The sequence below is a fragment of the Siphateles boraxobius genome, unplaced genomic scaffold, assembly GCF_051911475.1.
Source record: "Siphateles boraxobius isolate OS27281-9 unplaced genomic scaffold, OSU_SipBor_1 22, whole genome shotgun sequence".
Classification (NCBI taxonomy): domain Eukaryota; kingdom Metazoa; phylum Chordata; class Actinopteri; order Cypriniformes; family Leuciscidae; genus Siphateles; species Siphateles boraxobius.
This window is the reverse complement of record NW_027508833.1, coordinates 19,715,769-19,722,869: the sequence shown is the minus strand read 5'-3', so window position 1 is coordinate 19,722,869 and position 7,101 is coordinate 19,715,769.

Below are 7,101 nucleotides of genomic sequence, written 5' to 3'. Positions count from 1 at the left end.
TTTCTTTCTTTCTTTCTAACTAATCTATCTTTTTTCTTTCTAACTAATCTATCTTTCTTTCTAACTAATCTCTGTCTTTCTTTCTAACTAATCTTTCTTTCTTTCTTTCTTTCTTTCTTTCTTTCTGACTAATCCATCTTTCTTTCTTTCTGACTAATCCATCTTTCTTTCTTTCTTTCTAACTAATCTATCTATTTTCTTTCTAACTAATCTATCTTTCTTTCTTTCTAACTCATCTATGTTTTTTTCTTTCTAACTAATCTTTCTTTCTTTCTTTCTTTCTAACTAATCTATCTTTCTTTCTAACTAATCTGTCTTTCTTTCGAACTAATCTGTCCATCTTTCTTTCTAACTAATCTATCTTTCTTTCTAACTAATCTATCTTTCTTTCTTTCTAACTAATCTATCTTTCTTTTTTCTAACTAATCTTTCTTTCTTTCTAACAATCTATCTATCTTTTTCTAACTAATATTTATTTCTAACTAATCGATCTTTCTTTCTAACTAATCTATCTTTCTTTCTTTCTAACTAATCTTTCTTTCTTTCTAACTAATCTTGCTTTCTTTCTTTCTAACTAATCTATCTTTTTTCTTTCTTACTGATTTATCTATCTTTCTAACTAATCTATCTTTCTTTCTTTCTTTCTAACTAATCTTTCTTTCTTTCTAACTAATCTTTCTTTCTTTCTTTCTAACTAATCTATCTTTTTTCTTTCTAACTAATCTATCTTTCTTTCTTTCTAACTAATCTCTTTCTTTCTTTCTTTCTTTCTTTCTTTCTTTCTTTCTTACTGATCTATCTTTCTTTCTAACTAATCAATCCTTTCTTTCTGACTAATCCTTCTTTCTTTCTTTCTTTCTTTCTTTCTGACTAATCCATCTTTCTTATTTCTGACTAATCCTTCTTTCTTTCTTTCTTTCTAACTAATCTATCTATCTATTTTCTTTCTAACTAATCTATCTTTCTTTCTAACTCATCTATGTTTTTTTCTTTCTAACTAATCTTTCTTTCTTTCTTTCTTTCTTTCTTTCTAACTAATCTGTCTTTCTTTCGAACTAATCTAACCATCTTTCTTTCTAACTAATCTATCATTTTTTCTTTCTAACTAATCTATCTTTCTTTCTAAATAATCTATCTTTCTTTCTTTCTAACTAATCTATCTTTCTTTATTTCTAACTAATCTATCTTTCTTTCTAACTAATCTATCTTTCTTTCTTTCTCACTAATCTATCTTTCTTTCATTCTAACAAATCTATCTATCTTTCTTTCTAACTAATCTATCTTTCTTTTTTCTAACTAATCTTTCTTTCTTTCTAACAATCTATCTATCTTTCTTTCTAACTAATATTTCTTTCTAACTAATCTATCTTTCTTTCTAACTAATCTTTCTTTCTTTCTAACTAATCTATCTTTTTTCTGTCTGACTAACTTATATATCTTTCTTTCTCACTAATCTATATTTCTTTCATTCTAACAAATCTATCTATCGTTCTTTCTAACTAATCTATCTATCTATCTTTCTTTCTTTCTTTCTAACTAATCTTTCTTTCTTTCTAACCAATCTATCTATCTTTCTTTCTAACTAATATTTATTTCTAACTAATCTATCTTTCTTTCTAACTAATCTATCTATCTTTCTTTCTAACTAATCTTTCTTTCTTTCTAACGAATCTATCTTTCTTTCTAACTAATCTATCTATCTTTTTTCTTTCTAACTAATCTATCTTTCTTTTTTTCTAACTAATCTATCTATCTTTCTTTCTAACTAATCTATCTTTCTTTCTTTCTAACTAATCTATCTTTCTTTCTTTCTAACTAATCTTTCTTTCTTTCTTTCTAACTAATCTATCCATCTTTCTTTCTAACTAATCTATCTTTCTTTATTTCTAACTAATCTATCTATCTTTCTTTCTAACTAATCTATCTTTCTTTCTTTCTAACTAATATTTCTTTCTTTCTTTCTAACTAATCTATCTTTCTTTCTAACTAATATATCTTTCTTTCTAACTAACCTATCCATCTTTCTTTCTAACTAATCTATCATTCTTTCTTTCTAACTAATCTATCTATCTTTCTTTCTAACTAATCTCTTTCTTTCTAACTAATATATCTATCTTTCCTTCTAACTAATCTTTCTTTCTTTCTTTCTCACTAATCTATCTTTCTTTCATTCTAACAAATCTATCTATATTTCTTTCTAACTAATCTATCTTTTTTCTTTCTTTCTAACTAATCTGTCTTTCTTTCTTTCTTTCTTTCTTTCTAACTAATCTATCTTTCTTTCTAACTAATCTGTCTTTATTTCAAACTAATCTATCCATCTTTCTTTCTAACTAATCTATCTTTCTTTCTTTCTAACTAATCTATCTTTCTTTCTTTCTAACTAATCTATCTTTCTTTCTTTCTAACTAATCTATCTTTCTTTCTTTCTAACTAATCTATCTTTCTTTCTAACTAATCTATCTTTCTTTCTTTCTCACTAATCTATCTTTCTTTCATTCTAACAAATCTATCTATCTTTCTTTCTAACTAATCTATCTTTCTTTTTTCTAACTAATCTTTCTTTCTAACTAATATTTCTTTCTAACTAATCTATCTTTCTTTCTAACTAATCTATCTTTCTTTCTTTCTAACTAATCTTTCTTTCTAACTAGTCTATCTTTTTTCTTTCTGACTAACTTATCTATCTTTCTTTCCAACTAATCTATCTTTCTAACTAATCTATCTTTCTTTCTAACTAATCTATCTTTCTTTCTTTCTAACTAATCTTTCTTTCTAACTAGTCTATCTTTCTTTCTTTCTAACTCATCTATCTATATTTCTTTCTAACTAATCTATCTTTCTTTCTTTCTTTCTAACTAATCTATCCATCTTTCTTTCTAACTAATCTATCTTTCTTTCTTTCTTTCTTTCTAACTAATCTATCTATCTTTCTTTCTTTCTTTCTTTCTTTCTAATCTATCTTTCTTTCTTTCTAACTAATATTTCTTTCTTTCTTTCTAACTAATCTATCTTTCTTTCTAACTAATCTATCTTTCTTTCTAACTAATCTATCCATCTTTCTTTCTAACTAATCTATTGTTCTTTCTTTCTAACTAATCTATCTATCTTTCTTTCTAACTAATCTATCTATCTTTCTTTCTAACTAATCTATCTATCTTTCTTTCTAACTAATCTTTCTCTCTTTCTTTCTCACTAATCTATCTTTCTTTCATTCTAACAAATCTATCTATATTTCTTTCTAACTAATCTATCTTTTTTTCTTTCTAACTAATCTTTCTTTCTTTCTAACCAATCTATCTATTTTTCTTTCTAACTAATATTTATTTCTAACTAATCTATCTCTCTTTCTAACTAATCTATCTTTCTTTCTTTCTAACTAATCTATCTTTTTCTTTCTGACTAATCTATCTTTTTTCTCTTACTGATTTATCCATCTTTCTAACTAATCTATCTTTCTTTCTTTCTAACTAATCTTTCTTTCCTTCTAACTAATCTTTCTTTCTAACTAATCTATCTTTTTTCTTTCTAACTAATCTATCTTTCTTTCTAACTAATCTCTTTCTTTCTTTCTAACTAATCTATCTTTCTAACTAATCTTTCTTTCTTTCTTTCTTTCTTTCTTACTGATCTATCTTTCTTTCTAACTAATCAGTCCTTTCTTTCTAACAAATCCTTCTTTCTTTCTTTCTTTCTTTCTTTCTTTCTTTCTAACTAATCCATCTTTCTTTCTTACTGATTTCTTTCTAACTGATCCATCTTTCTTTCTTTCTAACTAATCTTTCTTTCATTCTTTCTAACCAATCTTTCTTTCTAACTAATCTTTCTTTCATTCTTTCTAACTAATCTTTCTTTCATTCTTTCTAACTAATCTTTCTTTCATTCTTTCTAACTAATCTTTCTTTCTTTCTAACGAATCTTTCTTTCTTTCTTTTTAACTAATCTTTCTTTCTAACTAATCTATCTATTTTTCTTTCTTTCTTTCTAACTAATCTTTCTTTCTTTCTAACAAATCTCTCTTTCTTTCTTTCTTTCTTTCTTTCTTTCTTTCTACATAATTTGTCTTTCTTTCTTTCTTTCTTTCTAACTTTCTAACTGATCTCTCCTACTAATCTGTCCTTTCTTTCTTTCTTTCTTTCTTTCTTTCTTTCTTTCTTTCTTTCTAATTAATCTTTTTTCTACCTTATCTTTCTTTTTTCTTTCTTTCTTTCTTACTAATCTATCTTTCTTTCTAACTAATCTATCTTTCTTTCTAACTAACCTATCCATCTTTCTTTCTAACTAATCTATCATTCTTTCTTTCTAACTAATATATCTATCTTTCTTTCTAACTAATCTCTTTCTTTCTAACTAATCTATCCATCTTTCTTTCTAACTAATCTATCGTTCTTTCTTTCTAACTAATCTATCTATCTTTCTTTCTAACTAATCTATCTATCTTTCTTTCTAACTAATCTATCTATCTTTCTTTCTAACTAATCTTTCTTTCTTTCTAACTAATCTATCTATATTTCTTTCTAACTAATCTATCTTTTTTTCTTTCTAACTAATCTTTCTTTCTTTCTAACCAATCTATCTTTCTTTCTAACTAATATTTATTTCTAACTAATCTATCTCTCTTTCTAACTAATCTATCTTTCTTTCTAACTAATCTTTCTTTCTTTCTAACTAATCTATCTTTTTTCTTTCTGACTAATCTATCTTTTTTCTCTTACTGATTTATCTATCTTTCTAACTAATCTATCTTTTTTCTTTCTAACTAATCTTTCTTTCTTTCTAACTAATCTTTCTTTCTTTCTAACTAATCTTTTTTCTTTCTAACTAATCTATCTTTCTTTCTAACTAATTTCTTTCTTTCTTTCTAACTAAACTATCTTTCTAACTAATCTTTCTTTCTTTCTTTCTTTCTTTCTTACTGATCTATCTTTCTTTCTAACTAATCAGTCCTTTCTTTCTAACTAATCCTTCTTTCTTTCTTTCTTTCTTTCTTTCTAACTGATCCATCTTTCTTTCTTTCTAACTAATCTTTCTTTCATTCTTTCTAACTAATCTTTCTTTCATTCTTTCTAACTAATCTTTCTTTCTTTCTAACGAATCTTTCTTTCTTTCTTTTTAACTAATCTTTCTTTCTAACTAATCCATCTATTTTTCTTTCTTTCTTTCTAACTAATCTTTCTTTCTTTCTAACAAATCTCTCTTTCTTTCTTTATTTCTTTCTTTATTTCTTTCTTTCTTTCTACATAATTTGTCTTTCTTTCTTTCTTTCTTTCTTTCTTTCTTTCTTTCTTTCTAACTTTCTAACTGATCTCTCCTACTAATCTGTCCTTTCTTTCTTTCTTTCTTTCTTTCTAATTAATCTTTTTTCTACCTTATCTTTCTTTTTTCTTTCTTTCTTTCTTACTAATCTTTATTTCTTTCTTTCTTTCTAATATTTATATCTAACAATTCTTTTAAACCTTTCTTTCTTTCTAACCTATCTATTTCCTTTCTAAATGTTCTTTCTTTCTAAATAATCTTTCTTTCTACCTAATCTTTCTTTCTTTTTATTTCTTTCTAACTAATCTTTCTTTCTTTCTAACATTTCTAAAATACCCTAGCAACACCATAGTAACCCCCCAAAATACCCTAGAACAGCCTAGCAACCACCATAACACCCTACCAACTGCCTAGCAACCACCCAGAACACCCTAGCAACCACCCAAAATACCTCAAATCACCCTAGCAACACCATAGCAATCACCCAAAATACCCTAGAACACCATAGCAACACCATAGCAACCACCCAGAACACCCTAGCAACCATCCAAAATACCTTAAATCACCCTAGCAACACCATAGCAACCACCCAAAATACCCTAGAACACCCTAGCAACAACCAGAACACCCTAGCAACTGCCTAGCAACCACCTAGAGCACCCTAGCAACCACCCAAAATACCTTAAATCACCATAGCAATACCATAGCAACCACCCAAAATACCCTAGAACACCCTAGCAACACCATAGCAACCACCCAGAACACCCTAGCAACACCATAGCAACCACCCAAAATACCCTAGAACACCCTAGCAACTACCCAGAACACCTTAACAACCACCCAAAATACCTTAAAACACCCTAGCAACACCATGGCAACCACCCAAAATACCATAGAACACCCCTAGCAACTGCCTAGCAACCCCCAGAACACCCTAGCAACTGCCTAGCAACCACCCAGAACACACTAGAAACCACCCAAAATACCTTAAATCGCCCTAGCAACACCATAGCAACCACCCAAAATACCCTAGAACACCCTAGCAACACCCTAGCAACCACCAGAAGACCCTAGTAACTGCCTTGTAACCACCCAGAACACCCTAGCAACCACCCAAATTACCTTAAATCACCCTAGCAACCACCCAAAATACCTTAGAACACCCTAGTAAAACCATAGCAACCACCTAAAATACCTTAGAACACCCTAGCAACACCATAGCAACCACCCAGAACACCCTAGCAACCACCCAGAACACCCTGGCAACCACCCAAAATACCTTAAATCACCCTAGCAACACCATAGCAACTACCCAAAATACATTACAACACCCTAGCAACACCATAGCAACCACCCAGAACACCCTAATAACTGCCTGGCAACCACCCAGAACACCCTAGCAACCACCCAGAACACCCTAGCAACTAATATAAACTTCAAACTACTTTAAAATACAAACTAATTTAAACTTTAAACTAATTTAAACTATAAACTAATTTAAACTTCAAGTTCAAACTACTTTAAACTAATTTCAACTTCAAACTACTATAAACTAATTTAAACTTCAAACTACTTTAAACTAATTTAAACTTCAAACTACTTTAAACTAATTTCAACTTCAAACTACTTTAAAATAATTTAAACTTCTTCAAACTTATTGGTCCAAACTTTCACAAGCCAACTTAAAGTTTGTCTCGACGAACTTTTTCTAGTTTACAGTTAATGCTACTGCTGTCAGGGTATGAATCACAGGATCCAAATGCAAGTAAAAGTTATTTATTAATAGACAGAGTGAACAGTGAAAACAGGAAGGCTGGTGAAGTTCTTGGTCCGAAACAGATCCTT